The following is a 24155-nucleotide window of genomic DNA, read 5'->3' on the forward strand; positions in this document are numbered from 1 at the left end:
TCACTAGTTCAGTAGGCAGTATATGGAAGAAGAGATCAATGTTTGAACCTCAGTAGGACAATGTGAGGATTATGCTCACTTTGAATATAATTCCTTGTTCGCACATACATTTGACCATATCTACTTAGTCATTGAGTCACTAATGCTCCGTCAGACTAGAATTGGAGATTCAACCTTTTGTGAGAAGAAAGCCGGTCATTTGTCAAACGTAATAAATTCTAACCTCTTTCACTTGAACTACCGCGTATTGGTTTTTACCCAACAGGGCATTCAATTCCATGATGGTGGAAGTTGGGTTTAAGGTTAATGTTTAGTTTGCAGATCCCCATTTTTTACTATGTGAAAGGGGACAACAGTTTGTATTCCCAAGGTGGATATAATATTCACTATATACTTAATTGAGAATTCCAATTCCAAGAAGGAATCTTTCCACCCCATAATCAACAAGAACTGAATATTATAGAGAGAGAGAAAGAGAGAGAGAGTACTTACTGAACATTCTACTTTCTAAACACAGTAGCATATGATATGCAATTCAGATCATATTCAGCAAAAGACAGATCCCATTAAAAATCTATATATGATATATATCACATTTCTGATTCAAATTACATTCTAATTCAAATACACAGATCATAGAGAGAGAGAGAGAGACAACATGTAAGATAGATATATGGTGCATATGATCTGATCTCTCCGATCTCCTCATCAAAACTTGTCTGCAGGTTCATCCATGGCGGAAATTAACCCTCCCTTTTTCAAGAATCGTCTCGGTGCTTATTCCAGCGCACAAGCATGCCGATGCATCGCTTGACGATGTAGAACTTCGCCTTCTGCTCCTTGGCCAAGTTGCTGCACTTGCGCGTGAACTGGGACGAGCTTTTCGAGAATCGAGATTTCGAAGAAGAAGAAGGATTCTTCTGCGAAAAGCTCCTGGGAAGAGGATGGTTTGAAGTTGAAGGGCTTGCTTGAGAGAAGCTCCTCATTAATGTCGGATTGCTCGAGCTCGAATATGAATGGCTGTATGGATCATCCCTCGACAGCTTCCATTTCTCGTCCATGTAATACTCCATTGATGAACACCTAAGCTAAGAAAGAGAGAGAGAGAGAGAGAGAGAGAGAGAAAGGGTGTTGAATTGGTTGATGAGACTAGACAGTGGCAAGGTGAGGTATAGGGTGGTATTTATAGTAAATGAGGAGAATGGGGTGAAAAGGTCGGGACGGGGCTGTGTTTCGTTTTAGCTAAAAGTTTGAATTAACGGGACTGTGTTTGGTTTCAGTTAAAAGTTTGAACTGACGGGACGATAGTGAGACTACACGTTTATGTTTGTATATTATATGTTAGGATTGACGAGTGTTTGGAGTGTGTGGGTGTGGCATGGCAGCATCACATGTTCTTACTGACATCTAACTGTCTGGTGTGTTTTGATATTATATTATTTTACCCTCTATACTACTTGTCATCAAACTATGGGATTCCATTTTTTTTCCTTCTCTTTGTTCATAGGGTTCTTGAACCTCGTTTGGAGATCCATCATCAGATCAGCTTTTATGGAGATCAGTATGGTATTCCATGCAACCATCTTATCATTTTACCACACCCATACACCATTTAAAGAAAAATTCACAGTTGCTATTCGAAGATGTGTTTTGAGTAAAGTTCGTCTTGTAATCTTAATCGGTAAAAGACTATATTAAGGTAAATCAGTCTAGGTTATCTATAATTGACTAGTTCAAATCAAAAAGGTCAATAAGTAACTCCCATCATTTATAGCTCCACTAAAACTTGAGGCAGCAAGCTAATTAAGTGAGGTTTTCTTTAATCATAGTATTTCAAAATCATTATTTAAAATAATCTTCTGAAGAAGAATTGTGTGGGCATAGAAAATGGGAAACTAACGTGACAGGGATTCCAATATTTCTACGAACAAGGTCGGTGGGTCATTAAATAATTGTGGGATTAAACAAATGCAGATTCAGAATTACTGTGTGGTGGTTTTCTGGTGTTACTACTCAACAATTTCTTGAATCTACGTATTAGATTCCTTCCTTTTTCTTGTGTTCTGCAGGCTCCCTGTTGGTATCCAATGCTCATTTCCTCCTACTTCAAACCTGAAATTACTCAATAAACTATGTACCCAGTTTTTACCCTTCTCTTTTTTACTTGATGATGTGTATTGGGTAAATCCCGATCAATTCTCTTCTGGATAAATTATGGAGGGTATTTTTTTTTTAATACTTTTTACTGTATGTGATCTTTTTTAACTGCATGCAATGGGTGAATTGCAGATTTTTTTTTTTGTACTGGAGCAAATTATTTAATGACTGAGATCTCTACCTGGGAGTAAAATAACCTGCAATGGGCATTCAGCAATAATTCTCTCAGAATACTTAATGAATTGTACAGTAAACTTTGCTTTCTTGCTTGGACTTTATTTCATAATATAAGCTACTGATGAAGGGGTATCCTAGGGTTTGGACTGCCATAAAAACTACTCTGCTTTGGGCTTTTACCATTTTGAGTAACGGTAATCCCATCTGAGTATGGATAAGATAGCGTGTGTCTTTTTCAGTTTAATCAAATGTTTTGATGAGTTTGAGTTTTAAGAATGCAATCACCTTAAAACTAAACATGTTCTCAAGTAGAATAACATTTTCGGGTATAACTAATGCCTTGAAAGAATTATCAAGTGAGTAATATTTACCTATAATCACCTTTGAATGAATCCCAAGTATTTAAGACACTAACAATAATATAACATATTAACATGTCATCATCATTTTGTGTGGTGAGCTTTAGCCGGCCATTAGATGAACCATCTCTTCATGCATGACATTTTGTGTAACAAAAGAAACGTGACAATTGTGTTGTATGTTCATCAATTTCAATTGGAATATTATATCCCATCACACATTTCCTCATCATCTATCTTCCATTAGATTTGCCAATTTAGGCTCTCCAAAGTATATTCATGAATTAAAATTTATTAATTGCCGATCACTTTTCTAAACTAAAATTACAAAATTTTTTGACCACCCATCAAAGGTGCAGTGGTTGGAACTTGGAAAAGTTGGGAACCTTATTATTAAAAGAGTAAATATCCAAAATAGTCTCTTGACTATAGTTAAATTCACAAATTGGTCCTCGACTTTCAATTTTAACCAATTAAGTTCTTAATTTTGCAATTTTAACACAATTTGGTCCTCTATCTATTTGACTGTTTGTTGACTGTGATTTTTGAGGATATATATGTAATTTCATGGTCCATCGTCGGGGTTTTTAAGGTTCCGGTTGCATTTCCAGACTGCACTGTTACATTTGAATCCACTGCTGAAAGCAATCTACAAATCCGGTCGCCTTTCTTCATCCTCCATTTGGATTCAATGTAGTTGAGTTTGTACCAGAGCGAAGAAGACGACGTGTTTCCGAACTAGTGCAACGTCATCCTGGAGGCCTCCACGTGCTCCGACGAGAGCTGAAGGTTCTTCTGGAGATCGTCGATCACAGTCAACAAATGGTCAAATAGATGGAGGACCAAATCGTGTCAAAATTGCAAAGTTAAGGACTTAATTGGTTGAAATTGAAAGTCGAGGACCAATTTGTGAATTTAGCTATAGTCGAGGGACCATTTTTTAGGTATTTACTCTTATTAAAATAAATCATAGTTCTAACTTCTAAACCATCAAAGTAGTCAGAAATTTTAACCACTTTTTTCCGAACAATCTCAATCAAATTGATTAAACTGCTGACTTGGTAACTACATACAAGATTAAAAGTCTGATTAGCGATGGCTTATTGACATTCTTGATTTGAGCTGGTTAACTAATTTAACCTCCTTGTGAGCAACGCAAAGTCATATCACGGAATTTACTTAATGCATACTTGAGTATTAACCTCAACATGCATTCCATAATTAGGTGCGAACCGACCTTAACGTGTGAACCTGCGAACTATTGAAAAATTGCACTGCATTGACTAAATAATTGCACTGCACTCGGATACGATCGCACCGCAAGGTCCTCTAGCATGTTTTGGAGCCGTAGCCATGCAATCACGTAATAGTTGCGGTGCAATCTTTCAGAAGTTCGCAAATTTAAAGGTTAATGTTGGTTCTCACCTGATTATGATTATATATATATATATATATATATATATATATATATATATATATATATATATAGGGAAGGGTTCAGGTGCGGGTGATGTTTCTCGTACTGTTGTGCAGTTGGACGCACCTTAAACGTTAAGCACAAAATCCACTCACTTAAGATTTTAAAATGGCTCACATTAAGCACAAACTCACGCACATTAAAAACAAAATCCACGCACATTAAGCACAAATTTCACGCACCTTAAACACAAAACCCACGCACTTTAGTTTTACCAACTACTCACACTAAGCACAAAACGCAGGCACCTTAAGTACAAACTCACGCACATTAAGCACACAATCCACATACCTTAATCACAAATCTCACGCACATTAAGCACAAAACTCATGCACTTTAAGTTTTAACAACGACTCATATTAAGCACAAAATTCACGCACCTTAAGCACAAACTCACGCACATTAAGCATGAGACACACGCACCTTAATCACAAATCTCACGCACCTTAATCACAAAACTTATGCACATTAAATTTGACTTATATGCAAAAATTACCAAATAAATTACCACCGCATTTTTTTTTAAAATTTCGATAATCCTAAACCTTGATCTAAGCAATATTAATGACTCAGATTAAACCCCATACCCGCACCTGAGGCACACACCCGCACCAGAACCGACTTCTATATATATATATATATATATATATATATATATATATATTCAAAAAAGTCACCGTTGTTGACCATGGTGTCATGGATGAATTCACCATATGCCTAGTTAACCGGGGGGAGGGGCCCAGCTGATATAACCACCGGCACAAGATGACCCCTACGTACTCTATGTTGCTATATACAATCATGTAAATGTATAAGGCATCCCTCGTTCCTACCTTTCTAACGTTCACTTCTTTAATAATTTTTACTAAAATTATTTTGCCTTACCTTTCTCATGACACCACATGCTATCATACGGCGCTAATTAACACTCACAAGTTTTTAAATTTTGTATTCAGATCAGACCACCTTCAATTCCATTCATCCCCTTCACCTACCACATTATTCATGTATTTTCACTTTTTGAATAATTAGAGGGGTTGCTCGATCTAAATCGAGTTAGTTGATCAGTTAGTTTGATAACTATAGGTTTTAAGTTTGACTCTTCACGAAACTGCTTGTTGACCTTCTCAAGTTGGACGGGTAAGCTAAGCAATAAGCAACTTAAGTGAGTTTATCTATCTTTTTGTGATTCTTTAATTTGTCGGGTAAAGTCACAACTCAAATGAAATTGGTCTGAGTATGTAGTTATAATGCTGAAAATTATGAAATTTTAGACCACCTGAAAGTGATCTTAAATCAAGTCGAAAGCAAAAAGTTGTCGAAAATAGTAACAAAAGTTTTTCCGGATACTAAAAGTGATCGGAACACGGCTTTCATTCGACTTGATTTAAGATTACTTTTAGGTGGTCGGAAATTTCATAATTTCCAGCCGTGTTAATTTGGTAACTACAAAGTTCCAAGTTCACCTCCCAAATGACCGAATTGCATGTTGACCATATATATATTCTCACTTTGAATTGGTTAGCTATGTATAATCTAACTTAATTTATTTGGTTCAATCCTTTGTCGATTAAAGTTACAAATTGAGTATTCGGCAGCATTCGTGGTCCAATAGACCCCATAGAACCTAACAATAAGAGTTGAGTTTGGAGAGGGGTCGTAAATCATATCATGTAAGTAAGGCAAGGGGAAATTATGGCATGTCGGCATGAGTTTCTTTGTGAGGTAGTGTTCGTCGACCATCACTACTAATAGTGGTTCAAATTCGTCGCACATTATCTTGAGCATAATATAATATAAAATATAAAATATAAAATATAAATATGTAATTTAATTATCAATTAAGTTAAAATGTGTTATTCTTTTATGGCAAAATTTTTATGAGACTGTCTCACATATCCTTGTTCGTGAGACGGGTCGGGTCAATATCAAATGTAATACTTATACTGGAAAATGTAATATGAATAAAGAATAAAATGTTTATTATTTATATAAGAAAGTGTAATACTTTTGAAAAAAAAAAATGTAGCACTTTTACATTTTGATTTAAAAGTATTACATTTTCCTTTACAAGTAACAACACTTGTCAACATTACTTATAAGGGAAAATGAAAACGTTACATCAAAATGTAAAAGTATTACATTTTCCTTTATAAGTAAGAAACACTTTATTTTTAGTTAGTATTACATTTTTCAGTATTCCTTTATAAGTAACAAACACTTTATTTTTAATTAGTATTATATTTTTCAATATAAGTATTACTCAAATACATTTTTATATTGATCAGACGCGTCTCAATATAAGTATTACTCAATACATTTTTATATTGATCAGACGCGTCTCAATATAAGTATTACTCAATACATTTTTATATTGATCAGACGCGTCTCAATATAAGTATTACTCAATACATTTTTATACAGTCTCACACAAGTGTGACCCTTATTATTATTGCTATTATTATTTTTTTATTACAAAAGAAGGGGGACACCCATATATACTATCTATGCCTTCACCAAGGCTCGAACCTAAGACATCCCACATAAGGGGCCAATCAGATACCAGTGGACTACAAGCCACTTGGTATTATTGCTATTATTATTATTATTATTAACTGAGATCTGAGGATATCCAAAGAGATAAGTACTACTGAGTATTTAATTACTACACACAAGTACACAAGTGTACTAACCGTCTCTACTACACAAGGTGAGCCAAAACAGTTTTCATGTAAAATCCTTCTTCTCCCAAAAAAGGATTAAATCCTCAATCCATAAGGGGTTCCACTATCCCTCCCCCCGAGTCGTTAGAATATTTAGGAGAATATAAATCACAGTGACTCAATAACTCAGCAGACATCGTCAAATTAATAACTCCGCTCATGTTAAATCATTACTGGAAATTATGAAATTTCTGACCACCTGAAAGTAATCTTAAATCAAGTCAAAAGCAAAAGTGGTCGGAAATAACAACAAAGATTTTTTCAGATATCAAAAGTGGTCGGAACAAAACTTTCGACTTGATTTAAGATCACTTTTAAATGGTCAGAAATTTCATAATTTTCAGTAGTGAATCGACATCTTAGTTATATAATATGCAATTAATTGTATTTTGCTCCTTGTAAACATGAACTGATTTGATATCCCACTAGCGCCCCAGGCCACCACCTTCTTACATGCAATTAATAATTCTTTTTTTTTTATCTTTTTTTTTTTTTATTCAATTAGACTCCAAAATGCATTTAGGAATTTACAACAACAATGAAATAATCTTAGAATGCTTTATAATAGTTCCCATGCATGAAGTTTTTAGGAAGAAATTAACATTTCTGAAATGTGAAAAAATTTCTTATTTTAGTTTTGATGAACTTTTCTTCTTTTTTTTTTTTTCGTTGCATCACGTTTGATTTTTGTATTAAAAACTTTAGAACCTCATTATAAATAGAATATCAAAATTCACAAGTTCAAATTTTTAATATGCATGTTTGCATGTATTAAAAATAAAGAATTTCATTAGTAATAATTTACTGGCATATAGTGAATTACATATTCGAAAAACAGAATCTCTCGATAATTTACAAGAAAGTTGTAATTTCTTTATTCAATAAAGACTGGTCAAATCTTTACTGTTATAGCATCTTTGCTTCTTCTAGTACTGAATGTTCATATATATTAAATAGTCAAAAGATTCCTTAGGAAACGTACCAAGATTTTCGTCTATGCTCGTTCACATTTACGACTAGCAACTGCGTGGTTGTAATTACTTATCTAGATTTAGGGATTGAATAAGTCGATAATACAATTTATATATAAAAATTTTAATATATATATATATATATATATATGTGTGTGTGTGTGTGTGAGAAAGGGATTTAAATTTATCAAAAAATAATATTAACTGGAACGAAGAAGCAAAAAGGATAAAAATTATAGGAGCATTGTAGCATCAGCATCCCAAAATAAAATGGATTACAGTAATATAGTTGAACACTCAAGCTATATTACTCTCGACAAACTAGAACAACAGACGAGCACTTTGTTTTTTACGAAAATGGTGACAGAATTTCTTGAAAATATGTTTTACAAGAGAGAGAGAGAGGAAAAAAACAAAGATTTCGAAGTTGTAAAACTAGTATGAAATCAATCTACCAACACCAAAAGATTTATAGGAGAAGGTGACATAATTAGTAATTAAATATTTAAATTAACAATGGAAAAAAAAAAACCAGATTTGTAACCTCCATAACATGCAAAATTAGTCTGGAAATAACACATGCGGTTACACACGTTAATTGTTGAAGAAGTAAAGTGGAATCAATTCAAAAATTAATTCCTTTGATTAGAATTAACGCTTTAAAAAAGGTACATACACCAAAAGATAAAATCTAGAGAAAACCCATTGAGAAGTTGGCCAAAGCAATCCACAAAGCACCTTTCTCGAAGAAATCACTTCTTTTATAATTCTATTATTCCGTTAGCATTATAATACTTTGAGACGACTATGGTAACTAAGCCACAAGTGCTACAAAATAAGTTTGCTTGCAGACCAAGTTGAGTTAAGTGACTAGAATTTCTCTCACTAAATGGATTTGTTGATTTGTGAATTTCTTAAAACGCGAATTATTAGGTTGTAGAAGTCAAACTTATTGTGTGATTATTAAATTAATTAGATTGAAATATAACCCATAAAGAATACTTGCTATAAATATATATTCTTTCTACAATTATTGTATCGCCTCCTACATATAGGCTTTGTTTGACACGCCTAGCTAAAAAGTTAACTGAAAGTTGAAAAGCTAGTAGTTAATAAGCTAATTAATTGAAATTAAAGTATCTGATAAAATTAATTGTTGAATTAACTGTGAAAAGACATAAAGGGATAAATTAAGATATTAAGATTTTGATTAATGAAGGGTAGATGATATTATATTTGTAAATTAATAAACATAAAAAAAAAGTTTAAAAGGTCAAGAGCTTATTTTGAAATGTTATTTGAGGTAGCTAGAGGTGTTAGCGAACAGAGCTTTCGACAAACTACTCGTGTTCGTGTTCGGTAAGCGTTCGTTTATGTTCGTTTGTTAAGGTAAACGAACCATTAACAAACAAAAATTAGAGCTCGGTTAATAAACGAACAGAGCTCGAACAGTTGTATGCTCGTTTGCTAAGAGATCGTGAACAAGCTCGTCTGTGTTCGTTTAATAATGTTCGTGAACAAGCTCGTTTGTGTTCGTGAACAAGCTCGTTTAGTGTTCATTTAATAATGTTTGCGAACATGAATGCATATTATTTCTTGTTCACGAACGAATTGTGATCATGAACATGTGCATGTGTTTGGTTATTAAAGGTTCACGAACGTGTTCATGGACGGAAACCAACATGTTCGTGAACGTGTTTGTTAACAAACATGTTTGTTAACGTTAACGAACACGTTCGTAAGCGTGTTCGAGAACGTTGACAAACACGTTCGCGAACATGTTCGTTAACGTAAACGAACACGTTCGTGAACGTGTTCGCAAACGTTAACAAACACTAATGAACGCTTAACAAACGAACACGAACAGGATTTTTAAAAACCTTAACAAACGAACACGAACACGAACACCCCAAAATTCTTAACAAACAAACACGAACAACCTTCGTTCGTTTATGTTCGGTTCGTTAACAGCCCTAGGGGTAGCGTCTCCACATGAGCTATTATTTAAAATTCAATGTTTTGTCAAACAGAGCTTATAGCTTAAAATAAAGAGTTAATTCCACGAGAAGTTCCTTGTCTTTCGTGACAATTCTAAATTTAGTCTCAGACTATCTTTTTGCCATTTAACATCTCAGACTATTATTTTTTGGACGCTTTTAGTCTTTTTCATGACTTTTCCTATTTTTAGTAAAGACATTTTTGTCTCTTCATATTTTTCTTTTGTTATTTTCTAGTTTCAACTGGTTTAATTGGTTTAGGACTTTACTAAAAACTGGTTGAAAAATATGCTTACTAAAAATCAGAAGTTACCTAAAGTTCTAAACCGGTTGAAACCATAAACATAACAAAAGAAAAATATGAAAAGACAAAAATGTCCTTACTAAAAATAGGAAAAATCATAAGAATGACTAAAAGTGTCTAGAAAATAATAGTCTGGGATGTTAATTGACAAAAATGATAGTCCTAAATTTAGAATTGCTACCAAAGAGCATGAACCTCTGTTGAAATTAATTCTTAAAATAAATGTTACCAAATAGAGCCATAGTCTACCATCACTAAAAAGATACTCCATTTGTCTCATTTTATCTGTCCTACTTACTATTCATTGGTCAAATAAAATCTTTCTTCTTTATTTATTTTCTTTAATATTTTTTTACTTATTTTTAAATTTGATTTTTTTTTTGTATTTAATAGTACTTTTAATGTAGTTTCTAAATCTATAAATTTTGTATACTAATACTAAACTTAATATTATGAAAAATTGAATTAAAAATAACTTCAGTCAAACCTTGTTAACCGAATCAGAAATGTGACAGAAGGGTATATAAATTTTACAAATCCACGTATGCACCCAAACCAAACAAGCCCTAATCGTTTTGTAACACGTGCCAAACTCATTGGTTTTATCCCATTCTTTTTAAGGGAAAAGATTGCGTGATTAAAATGGAAAAAGGCGATTAAAGAAAGGGGCAAAAGGTCAAAGAAAGCGAAAGAAGAGTCAAAACAATTAATTTAATTGGGGATTTTTTTTTATGATGTGTCACCCACATGGGGTGTTGGGGATAGAAATGGGCAAGATTGGGATTTCAGTAGTCATGTGAGGCACGAATATAAGCATTTGGAGGCCCACATGCTACCATGTGATGAATGAAACGTCCGTGTAATTACTTTTAGGCCCTCCTTATTGCTTCTTCTTCTTTAGTATTACATCCTACACCTCTAGTCAAGTACAAGTCAAATCTGCTCCCCACCCACTAAAAAGTGTTCATAGAGTGTGAAAGGTTTGCATCCTTTAAATATGAAATCAGGAATTAATTTCATTATAAAGATATAAATACTGGTAGTCAAATTTCGAGCTTTAATCTATGACTCTTAAGAAACAAATGTTCAAATTTGATAGAGATAAAATAGGATTGAACGAGTTTCAAGTCTAAAACTCATATTGGCCGATTTCAGATTTAAGCCCGTTCATTGGTTCGAGTTGATTAGGGCATTAAACTTGTGTCAATTCTGATTCATGGTTGATTAAATCCTATATTAGCATATGATCATCTTTAATTTGCAAATACTTTTAGGCCCTTTTACTTGCTTCTTTAGTATTATCCTCCAACACCTAGTGTCAAATATGTGTGATCCCCATCTTCTAAAAAGCATCCATAAAGTGAGGAAGGATTCTTTTATTTAAATGCAAACTTGAAAATTTCATTACAATGTTGTGAATATAAGTGATCATCGAATATTAAACATAAACCTGGGACTCTTAAAGTCTTAAGATGAGGAGGTCCAATTAAGATATGATTGTGACAGTTTCGAGTCTAGGACTCATGAGCTAATTCCAAGCTTAGGCTCATCTATTAGGTCAATTAAAGACTTGAACTTATGTCTGTTGAGTATATAACCATGAATGTGCAATCCAACTATCAGCTTAGGCTTTTAGTTGAGATAGAGCACATGCTTCAATTTGATGTCAGAGCCAGACCAAAAGACCCAATAAGCGACTACGTTCACGTGTTGAACATGTGAGGGGGCGTGTTAAGCATATAACCATTAATGTGCAATCCAACTATCAGCTTAGGCTTTTAGTTGAGATAGAGCACATGCTTCAATTATGTCACTTTGATTTAAGATTTATTTAATCATAAACTAGAATGTGATCTATCACGCAAATACTCATACAATTATGTTAAAAAAAAAAAAATCACTCACCACTCCAAAAATAAAATAAATTAAATTGGAAATTTTTTATAATATTTCATAATATTTTTACATATTTAAAAAAATTGAAAAATAAAAAGGTAATTTAATAATTGATCTTACTAAATGATACTAAAATTACCATTCTATTTTAATTTCTGAACCACATAAGAAAATTTTAAAAATCCCTCAGAAGTATATATTTATTTAGTTTTTTTTTTTTTTTTTTTTTTTTTTTTTTTTTTTTTTAACTTTTGATCCCAACTATTCAATCATTTTCACATTTTGATCCCACAAGTCCACAACTATTAATCATTTTTATAGTTGGTCCCCAACTATTATTTTTTTCATATTTGATCTCACTACTTTTAAAATATTGCCACATTTGGTCCTCCAGCAAAATTTTCGATCATTGGTAACCAAATTTGTTTCAGTATGTTATTGAATATGAGTGCATAATAGTCAAGTGACCTATCTTGAAAGACAACATTATTATTTTCTATGACATTTTTCAATTAATTTTTTTCTATCATTGATGACCAGAATTTTGACTCAATGACCAAATGTGACTATATTTTAAAAGTCGTGGGACCAAATGTGAAAATGATTCATGACTAAAAATAAAAAAAAATTAATAGTTTGAGATAAAATGTGAAAATGATCAAATAGTAGTAGGACCCAAAAAAAAAAAAAAAAACTCTTTATTTAAATTAGAGTTTTTCAAACTTTTGGACCCATGACACTAACAATGTTGATTCACAACTTTAATAACTTGCATACTTGGTTCACGAGTATAAAAATTTTAGCGCAAATAATCTTTTCGGTCAAATCTCTATCAATTTTTCACCGAAGATTATTTGTGCTAAAAAATTGATACTCGTAGACTAGTTATGTAAGTTTTGAAAGTTATGATTAACATTGTTCCTTTCAAAAAAAATAATATTGTTAGTGTCACAATACTCGTGAGAAAAAAAAGTACGAAAAACTCTTTAAATTACTATACTACTGTTTTTTTTTTTTTTTTTTTTTTTTTTTTTTTTTTTTAAAGAAAAAGAAAAAGAAAAGAAGATTGAATGGGTATTCATTTAACAGTCTACAAGCCCAAAATTTATCTCCTTTAAGCTAATGGGTTAATGACCCAAATTCAATTTTAAATACCCAGAGAATGGAAGATGGGCCTTAATTATCATCCATCACGAAATGAAATTATAATCCGATGTAGTAGCCCAAATTATTGTATGGACCATGGTCCACATAATGTTATGTGAACCATAACAAAAAGTACATTTCTAATATACTAAATGTACATTATTTTTGTACTGAATGTACATTATACAATATAATGTACACTCAGAACAAAAATAATGTATATCCCCTATATACAATATACACTATTTTTGTACTGAATGTACATTATTTTTGTACTGAATGTACATTATTTTATAGTAGACAAAATATGGTCTACACAACTTGTGTGGACCATGGTCCATACAATAATGATTGATGTAGTAGTCCACCTCGTAGGAGGGGCAATTTATAACAAATTATGCTGTGCATGGTGCACACGGCTGCAAAAACGGTGTCGTTTTACTTTTAAAAAAAATTATTTTCAATTGCCGTTAGTTACGTAAACATATGTTCGAAATTTTATAATTTTACATTTTGAATGTATAGTTATGAAATTATGCATGTATAGTTATGCAATTCTGAATGTATAGTTATGAAGTTATGGTTGTGTAGTTATGCATGCAATTTTGAATGTATAGTTATGAAATTATAATTTCACATTGTGAATATATAGTTATGAAGTTATGGATGTATAGTTATATAATTTTGAATGTATACTTATGAACTTATGGATGTGTAGTTATGCATGCAATTCTGAATGTATAGTTATGGATGTATAGTTCAAATTATGCACAACATAACGCCGTTAACGACAATCGAAACTGAATTTTTTTTAAAGTTGGACGTCAAAACGACGTCGTTTTTGCAACTGTGTGCACCATGCATGGTGCACATGGTTGCACAGCATAACTACTCGCAATTTATACCACAATAGTTATGCAGTGGAACCGTGTTCACCATGCGCATGGTGAACACGGGATAGACCCATAATTTCTAAGCTATAGATTCATAATTTCTATTTTGTAGATTCATAACATCTATACTGTAGATTCTTAATTTCTATACCATATTGTAGATTCATAATTTCTTCAGCATAAAAATTATGGATCTACAGCATAGAAAATGAATCTATCCCTGTGGGCATGGTGAACACGTTTCCACAGCATAATTTGCGTTTATATAATGGACCAGGATGCACATATCATTATGGACCTTGAGTTGAAATGATGAGATACAGAATTTTATAACATAAGACACAAAAAATTACAACACAAGACACATACATATGTTATATATTTACTTATTTTTAAAATATGATTTAAGTACATAATTTGTGTTTATATGTACAGAATTTTACAACATAAGACATAAAAATTCATAACATAATACACAATTACTAATCTATTTTAAGTACAAAATTTATACTCTTAATGAACAAAATTTTATAACACAAAACACAAAAAACTCACAATATAAGACACATACACATATTATGAACATGTCCATAGTGGATTGCAAATCATGTCCATGGTATAAGGATTGATAGGAGGGGTGGAAACTGGAAATAATATGAATATACGCTACATTTTTAATTAACTTTATTTTTGTGTTTTCTTAAATTTACTTTTTATTAAAATGAAAAAGTGTGGGTTTAAAAAAAAAAAAAGGAAAGAAAGAAAGAAAGAAAAAAAGGTGTCAAATTAGCCTTTTAACCCCAACAAATATTGTAATTAGAACTTATAACTGGAAAAAAGGAAACTTTAATACACAATGTTGATTTTAAATTGAACCTAAAAAAATTAATTAAAAAATTTCAACTTTCCTATTTTCTTTAAAATTTTGAGAAGGTGAATCCTACATTATCTCCATTAATGGAGCTTGAAGGGGACCTGCGAACCTCTGATTCATCTCTTTTTTGAAGATGCGTTAACAGATTAACTTTAAAAGAAGGGGGTTAATTTTGTATTAGACGAATCTTTTTTTTTTTTTAAATTTCGATAAAGAGTGTTATAGACTTATAGCATCATGTTACTTTTCAGATATATATTAAGATTAAGATTAAGAAGGTGACATGCATCACTTCCTTTTGGATATGAAGAACGCGACATCCGTTATTCTTATCTAGATTTAAAGTAGGCAACAATTCTTCCTTTAGATGTGAAAACCGTGACACTATCGTTTTCATTTTTTTTTTTTTTAATCTGAAAAAGACGAAGCCATCACTTTAGATAGGATTATAGGGCAACTCACTGGTCTTATTGAACTCATTAGTGTATTTTTTTGACCTTAGTAGTATATTTTTCGATCTCAGTAGTGCACTTTCCGACCTCATCAGTAGTGCACTTTCCGACGACCTTGAGATCAAAGTACAAGCCTACCTCTAGGTGTCATTATTAGTAGACCTTCTGGTCTCACTATTTAGAACTCCCGATCTCACTATTGATCCTGATGTCACCATCATTAGACTTTCCTGATCTCATTATTAGTAGACTTCCCGATCTTCGATCACCTCGACCTTCACGTGTCAAATCTCTAAAGACATTTGGCAAACATAACATCGTCACCAAATCCACCTAGCTAGGACACGTGGAGTCTAGAGCACGCCGAGCACTCAACATGTGTCTTTTCTTTTCCCTGGCCTATATATAAGACATTTATTGCACCTTGGCCAGATAACTTTTTGACTCTCAGCCTACACCACTCTACTTGGAACCTCCGACTTTATTTATTTATTTATTTTTATTTTTTTATAATTTGAAGTAAACAATGGCCTTTCTTTTATATATGAAGAAGGTTGCATTATTCTATTAGATTTAATTTGAAGAAGGCGAAGCTATCGCTTTCATCTAGATTTTACAATTCAAAGACAATGCTCTTTTATTAAATTTGAAAAAGATGATTACTTGTAGTCTAGTTCTAACGAAAATTATAATGTAGCCCTCTTCTTTTACTCAAAGAGGATGCAATAACAATTTTTTTTTTTTCAAAATTTGAAGAAGCGATGTCCATGCAAAGAAAATGATGACCTTTTTTTTTTTTCTTGATCTAAATAAGGTGACATCGTCCTTTTCTATTGAATATGAAGAAAGTAAAGCCATAGTGTTTTTTTTTTTTTTAATTACATAATTTCTTTAAATTTGAGTTTGATAATAAAATTTGTACACTAATGGTTTAATTACTATTTGGTGAATACTTCCAAAACTTATTTAACTATTATCTTCAAAGCAAGTTACTTTCTAGTATTTTCTTAATTTTACTTTATTAAAAAAAAAAATTCTTATGATTTACACTTGATTGGTTGATTTTTTAAATAAAATTATTACCTGATTTTAAAATTTTAAATTTAATTATTATATGAATTGTATTTTTATTATAGTGAAATTAAACAAAGAAGAGTAAAAACAATGATATCTCGTATCTGACATTCACTGCAACTCACTACCACATTCATCAGAACCAATCAGTAAACTCATCGTACAAATTGCCGCAATTCCATTACTTTAACATTCCCATTTACACAAAACACCCAAAACCCGAGACTACCAAACCCTAATCACCCAAAACCTTATAGTCTCGAAAAGCTCCGACCTAACTTGAATTTCCGCTAATTACTATGAAAAGATTTTCCCGGAAACGGCTAATTGTCGGAAAATATGGTGGAATTTACATATTACATACATTATACATACTAACATACATACAAGTTTGAAACGAAACTACTCCACTAGTTGAGCAATGGCGGCTCGACGTCTAGGGGGGATGGTAAGGAAAAGTTCGAGGTCGGGGGAGTGAAAATACGCGCTCTTCGGCACCTCTTTTTTGCCGAAGAGGCGGAGCCGCTTCTTCCTCGGCGGCGGCGGCGGGAATCGCATCACCGGAATCCGGCACTCTTCTCTGTCCGGCGTCCTGCACCCGGCCGCCTCGTCCGAAACCTTGTTGTTAACGTTAGCGTCTTCCATCGCCGCAATTTCTGAGAGCAAAAAAGGATTATCGCCGGCGGGTTAGACAGACGGGAGTTTAATTAATGGTGGATTTTGCGGGGAGATCGAGGTTTATAAGGGAGGGAAGGATTGAATGCGTTGGGCGGTGAGCCGACGCTGGAAGGCGGTTCTCGAAGGTGCTGGCTGGGGATAGATCTGAACTTCCACGTGTGTGGATTTCCGGGGAGTCGGAGGTGACGTGGAGGGACACGTGGGAAGACGAGAGCCGTGAGCTTCTTGGAAGTCTTGGCGGGAACTTTGGTTCGGTGGGTTTTTATTGCGCGGGAAGGGGTTTGGTCCGATTTAAATGTGAGCCACTAGTTGTTGTGTGTAGATAGCGCAAATTGAAATAACCTATTAACTAAAAGTCTATATTGTCAACATTTTAAAAAATCGTGTTTCTGTACATCTTTAGAACTCTAACCTATTACTCTTAACTAATTATGTCCGTGTTTAAATTTATTGTGTGCGTGTTGGTGGCGCAAATTATGCCCTAGAAACGTGTTCACCATGAATGGTGAACACAGGTCTAAACGGCGCCGTTTTTACGTAAAATTTTTTTTTTGCGGATGTGGTGTTAACGGCGCGCGTTTGGTCAGATTATGAATTTTCTGTTATGAGATTATGAATGTACAGAAAATTCATAATCTCATAACAGAAAATTCATAATTTCATAACAGAAAATTCATAATTTATAAATGTTGAAGAAGCTTGCGCTACAGAGGAGCAGCCATGGTTTCAAACGGAAATGTGTAGGCATGGTTCCAAAGTGAATGTGCATGCATGGATTCATAATTTATGAATGTCCGAAATCATTGCTCACCTCAAATTAAAGTGAAACCGCGAAATGTGAAAATGAAGAAGAAAAGTCACGCGATTAATTAAGAAAAAAAAAAGAAAGAAAAAAAAGAACAAAAAAAAGAAAGAAAGAAGATAACGGTACACTAACACCGTTGGGACTGTGTTCACCATCCATGGTGAACACAGTTCCATGGCATAACGATTGTGTTGGTGGCATGTCAACCTATTAATAAACTTATATACACAAATCGTAAGTCTAGTTGTGCAGCCCAAACTAATCTCTAAACCTCAATTAACCATATTTCCTCAATTTGGTTTGGTTTGGATATGCCGACAAAATACTAATGTCATAACAATATTAAAGTTTATCCGTTCTACCATTTAAGAAGGTAGGGGGCGGCTGGACCAAGAGTCAAACAAAAAATAAAATAAAATTCTTGAAGAACTTTAGCATAAATTAAGTAAATTTAAACTTCTCATAGTTATTGCTTCGTTATTTTGACCTTATTCTTAACCGTTCAAACGACATCTTAATATATAGGGGGTAAAAATGTAAAATCATCACTTTTGAAACAATTATATTGAGAATATAATGTGGATAACTAGATACATGATTCATTCAAGAAGAAAAAAAAAACATAATTTAAGGGGAAAATACGGAAAACAGGGGAAAGTGCCATTTTCCCAAGTTTACTTGAGCACAAAGCTTTCTATAATATCATTTTCTAAGTGCGTTTGAAAATACAGAAAATAATTTATGAAAAATATTTTTCTGGATTTTAGTATTTGGTAAATAGTTGAAAATGTGAGTCAACAGAAATTAACTTTTTCGTCAAAGAAAAAATACCCTTATTATTATTATTATTATTATTATTATTATTATTATTATTATTATTATTATTATACTCTCCCGTCTCATTTTATGTGTCTGTTTCGATTAACGAGGTTTGACTGAAGTAATTTTGAATTTAATTTTTCATAATATTAAGTTTACTATTAGTATATAAAATTTATATATTTAGGAACTACATGAAAAGTACTATAAAACACAAAAGTTTAAATTTAAAAATAACTAAAAACTAATAACGAAAATAAGAAATGAAAAAATAGCTGGTTTGACCAATGAATAGTAAACGTGTCAAAAAAATGAGACAAATGGAGTAAACAACACAATTAAAATGTTTAATTATACAATTCTGCTCATTTTTCAAAAAATGAACCAAACACACCAATACAATTTTCTAGAATGCAACAAAACATGGGAAATGAAAATATTTTTTTTGAAAAATAACTAATTTTTCAAAAAACATTTTTCTTAATTTCAAACACACCCTAAATGTAGTTAGATTTTCATAACCATAGTTGAGACTGCCTTGTACTAATTTCAATTTAGATTATCTATGCTCATTATTGACTTTAAATTTAAACTTTGTATTCATGTTTATTTAAACTATCTAAGATATTTTATTATCAAAATATTAGAAATTTTGCTTTCAAAAAAAAAAATTGAATTAAATTTAATAAGAATTTGAGTATTCAAATAATAATAATAATAATAATAATAATAATAAGAATTCCGTGGGTTTGTTCGAGACCACCCTACATTACTGGAAATTATGAAATTTCCGACCACCTGAAAGTGATCTTAAATTAAGTTGATACCAAAAAGTGGTCGAAAATAGCAACAAAGGTTTTTCCGGATACCAAAAGTGGTCGGAACAAGGCTTTCGACTTGATTTAAGATCACTTTCAGGTGGTCGGAAATTCCATAATTTCCAGTAGTGCTAGCTTGCGAGCCTTAGTGTAATATCCGGTGTTACGACATTCAAACTCGGATTAATTATGGAATTAATCTTGAATATAAATAATTAAAAGGGACTTAAATTGGTTAGGACCCCCTTAATTAATTAATGTGGTCCACGATGAACTGTGGACCCTTGTCCATATTAAAGACTATAAGCCCGATAAGAATAAGAAAAATAGATCCTCTACTACTCAAACTCTGATTAGGATTCATGACACCTTATAAATAGGGGATTAGAGAGCAATTAGAACCCTCTCACCTCTCATAACACTGAATACACGAATCGTCCAGGAGACCTAGCGAAAGGAATTCCCCGCCACCAAGCCTAGGGAAATCAACCGGGAGGAAATCTTGGGAAAGAACCTTAATAGCCAAGGAAAGATTAATTAAGGCTAAGAGGTAACCCATGTCTTACAAAACCTATTTTCCTGGCTATATCTTGATTATTGGCTCATTTGATAATCGTATGTGTTGGTTTTAGGGTTTTTTGCCCAGGGAGTTCCAACACAACCTTGGTCGATGGATTCACCTTTCACAAAAAGCTCTAAGAAAACGAAAGAATAGTTGAAAGAGTAATAGGAAACGTGTGTCTTTTCTTCCTGGGCCTGGACTTGCCCCTCTTACAAGGCTGGAGGGGCCTTTATATAGTAGGCTCTTCTCCAGCCGAATTGAAGTACATTAAATATTGCCTTCAAGGCGAATTACACTATAAGACCGTTCGGGTGCTGTTGCTGAATCGACCAACGGCTCTTTGGACCCCTAACGGTTCATTTGGCCGAATCCTCTTGAATGCCGCATTGAGTGTTCCCCCAACGGCTCTTGGACCGACTTTGAATGCTTCTTACTGGCTCCTGAGCCGAGTCTCCTCCCCCACTTGGGCCTGGGCTCGGCCAAGGTCACCACCAGACTTTTCTTTCACTAACCCATATCTTCTATCTTGGAATCCTTCTCTTTTGGGCCCATCTCCTTGGGCCGGGGTCCTCACCCCATCAACTAGTCCCTCACTTTCTCATACCCGGTCCACTAACCCGAGTGTGGGAAAGTAGTAACTGTTCCTCCTCTTAATCGCCGGATCTTTGCATTGAATGGACCTTGTAACGCCCCGATTCTTTGCCATCTCCCCGGATTCAGCGGAGCGGTTTGGATTCTCCCCTCCTCCTGGCGGATCCTATAAGTAGCATCATGGCTTCTTCACATTACCTCACTGATCAGTCATGGGTCGTTCGCCTTTGAAGGGAAAGCGGATTGACTTCGGGTCGCCTCGACGCCCTCTACCTTCTAAGCGATCCAGGCCCGAGAGGGAGAACAAGAAGAAGGCTCCTCGACTAGTTTCTCAGAGGTCTCCGACCGGCGCTACTTCTTGCGTTCCGTAGCCGCCGACTCTTGCTCACACGGAGAACGTTCCGACTCCAGCCAACCCACCGCCCCCGGCTACGGCCAGGGTTACTACGTAGGACGGGTCTTTCGTGGAAGTGGCCGTTCCGGAACAGTTGGCCTTTCGCATGACCTTTACCATTCCTCTTGATGACCTAGATGGGCTGGCTACGGACCTTATGTTTGACGCTGACTTCGCCCGATACCTGGAACTGTACCCGGATGACGAGGAGCTGGTGGTGCCACCAATCATGCCGGCCTTTTGGGACTCCTTCTGCCCATCTCCCACTGGACCATCGGGGGAGATGTTCTTTGGGAGCGACTCTTCTTCTCCTGGCGAGTGACTGCCCTGGCCCGGATCCATTTCCGCATTTCCGAGAGGGCTACACGGGAGCATTTTTTATTTATTTCTGGCTGTGATGTAATAAGCTCCTTACTTCATGTACTTCCCTTCTTCGATAAATAAATTATACTTTTATCCTGGAAAGTTCTTTTTCTCAACTTTTTGCGCTCGACACGCCCTCCTGGCCGACTGATCTGCGAGTCGGCCATCCTGACAGGCCTTTTCAGTCTGACATCTACAATATTCCCCGTATCTCTAGAGAATCTTGCTTTTCCAGTTAATGTGCGAATCTCACTCTTCTCGAGCGGATTCGATGGAACCATTCTCTAACAAAGATTCCTGCCTCCTGTCCAATCCGGCCTTGTCACGGCAGTTATGATCTTCTCCGTGATTTTCGCCTAGGTATCCGCCCCTCTGAGGCTATATAAGGGCCTCTTATGCTTGTGATCCATACTACTCCTGTTTTTAGTAATCTTCGATCATGAGCTACAGAGTCGGCGATCGTCGCTACTCTATTCGCAACAAGGAACACGCTCGCCTGGAAGAGCTAAGGCAGAAGAGACTGGCCAATGGCGGGCATCTGGTGGGCGACTCAACCTCTGATCCCATCGTGGTGTCCCCGGACATGCTGGATCTGATCTCAGCGGAGCCGGCCGATGGCAAGGTGGAACCGGTGGTGGACGACTCCGGCCCAGAGGAGGAGGAGGTGTGGGAGGTTCCTCCTCTTTTTGGTGTGGCTATGTCTCCGAGTGCTTTGGAGAGGCCTTTGCAGATGATTGATGATGGGAAGCCAGCCATTTATTTGGACGAGGCATTGGAGTTGGAGCCGAGTCCTCCACCCTTCCGTCCTCAGCTTTTTTTGGAAGGTCCTCCCCCCGCTCGCCCTGTAGAGGAGGAGGCCAAGCCATGACTTGTCTTTTCCTTTGTACTTGTAGTTGGTCGAGGCCTAGGCCTTTGCCGTTTTCTAATCAATGAACCGTTTGTTCTTGTCGTTTTTTTCTGTTTGCAATGTTTTTTATTATCTCTATGCACTCACTAGTCGACTCTTAGTCTTTCTCTGTCGAGGCGTTTCTCTTTGAGGGGTCGCCGAAAATCTGGCTGTCCGACTCCCGGACTTGGACCTTCTTTGCTAAAAGTCGCCTGTGCCGACTGACGGGTCGGGTTTTGTTGAATCCTTCTGGAAACTTCTGACCCGTATTCGGAGGGCCCAGAGGCCAGGACCTACAATGGGCCTCCTGCCAACAGGCCGGGTCATCGCTGCCCGATTCTAGCCTAGGGTAGACGCGCCATTTGCAGGCAAACCCTAGGACTGAACCGTCACCCCAGTTTCCAAGGCATTAAATGCAGCGTCCCTTCACCTCTTATCACCTTTTCCTTTCTCTAATGAGAGAGTGACACGCGACTGATCTTTGGGATTCTCCCCCATTTAAATACCTCTCTTCTTCCTTCTTTTCTCACTTCCTCCAAATTTCCAAAAACCTTCGAGACCTTCCCAGACCTCCTCTGCGCTTTCTCTCCGTCGGACTTTCAGGTTGGTACCATGTCATCTTCTTCTTCTTCTACTTCTTCCTCTCGTCGCTCGACGGGATCTCCCGCCTTGACATCTTCGTCCTCCTCTCCGTCTTCTTCTTCTAGTCCCCGCCGTATGGAGATTCCGTCAGGTTTCCCATCGGCGTCTTCTTCTCAACCGACCCCCTCTTCTTCGGGGGCGGTTACTCCTCTGAGCCCAGCCCCTCTCACGACGGTGGCGGCTCTTCCTGATGGTGCCGGACGGCCACGGGGCAAGTTCGACTCCATTGTCCGGCCGGCGGTGCTTCCGTCGCAAATAGGGGTGGAAATGGGCCAGGCCAAGCCAGGCTTTTAAAAATTAGGCCCGGGCCTGTTAGGAAAAGGTAAAGCCTAGGCCTGGGCCTGGGCCTGTATGTAGGCTTTTTTTTAGGCGCAAGCCTGGGCCTGCAGTAGGCCTGGCCTGGCCTGAAGCCTTTTTAAAAGCCTATTTACTAAATAGGCTTTTAAAAAGGCTTCAATGTAGGTTCTAAATAGGCTTTGAGAGTATTTAAATAGGCTCAAAGCCTATTTAAAGCCTACATTTTAAAGACTTTTAATATACACCTGTAAAAAATAATAATATTATTAAATTACAATCAACCAATAATCATAAACTACAAAACCAAGTTCATATTTTATAATAAAATGTCCAACAACACAAGTTTAATAAGTAGGGGTTCATAATACAAAATCATACAAGTTTGATAACTTCAAGTCTACAAGTCCATAATACAAAAGTCCACAAATTCACAAGTTTAACAACAACATAAATCATAAGTCCACAATACATACATGAAACATTAAACATAATAACAACAATAGTATTCAAACATAAAATTAAACAAGTCATGGCTTCAACATAATCTCCTCTTGTCTAGAATTCCCCTACACAATGAAAAAATTGAGAATATTAAAGTAACAAATAGTAATATAAAATAATATAAAATATTAAAGTAATAAGTAGATTCTTACCTTTTGTTTTTTCTTCAGCCCATATTTGTTACGAAGCCAATCCCCACCACAAATAAGAGCTTCAATAGATTCCTCATTTAAGCTAGCACGATATTCATCAATGACTCTTCCCCCAGCACTAAATGTAGATTCAGATGCCACACTTGA

At 35.1% G+C, this 24155-nt stretch overlaps 1 long non-coding RNA gene across 1 annotated transcript; it reads right to left on the reverse strand.

The window, feature by feature from the left end:
* Positions 1-414: 414 nt before the first annotated feature.
* On the reverse strand, positions 415-24155 carry LOC109173462. The gene is made up of 4 exons (XR_002052916.1): positions 24009-24155; positions 20691-20700; positions 16309-16315; positions 415-425 (listed from the first exon to the last, which is right to left on the reverse strand). It is a non-coding gene; the product is annotated as an uncharacterized LOC109173462 (long non-coding RNA).

The sequence above is a fragment of the Ipomoea nil genome, unplaced genomic scaffold (assembly GCF_001879475.1).
Source record: "Ipomoea nil cultivar Tokyo-kokei standard unplaced genomic scaffold, Asagao_1.1 scaffold0482, whole genome shotgun sequence".
NCBI classification, from domain to species: Eukaryota; Viridiplantae; Streptophyta; class Magnoliopsida; order Solanales; family Convolvulaceae; genus Ipomoea; species Ipomoea nil.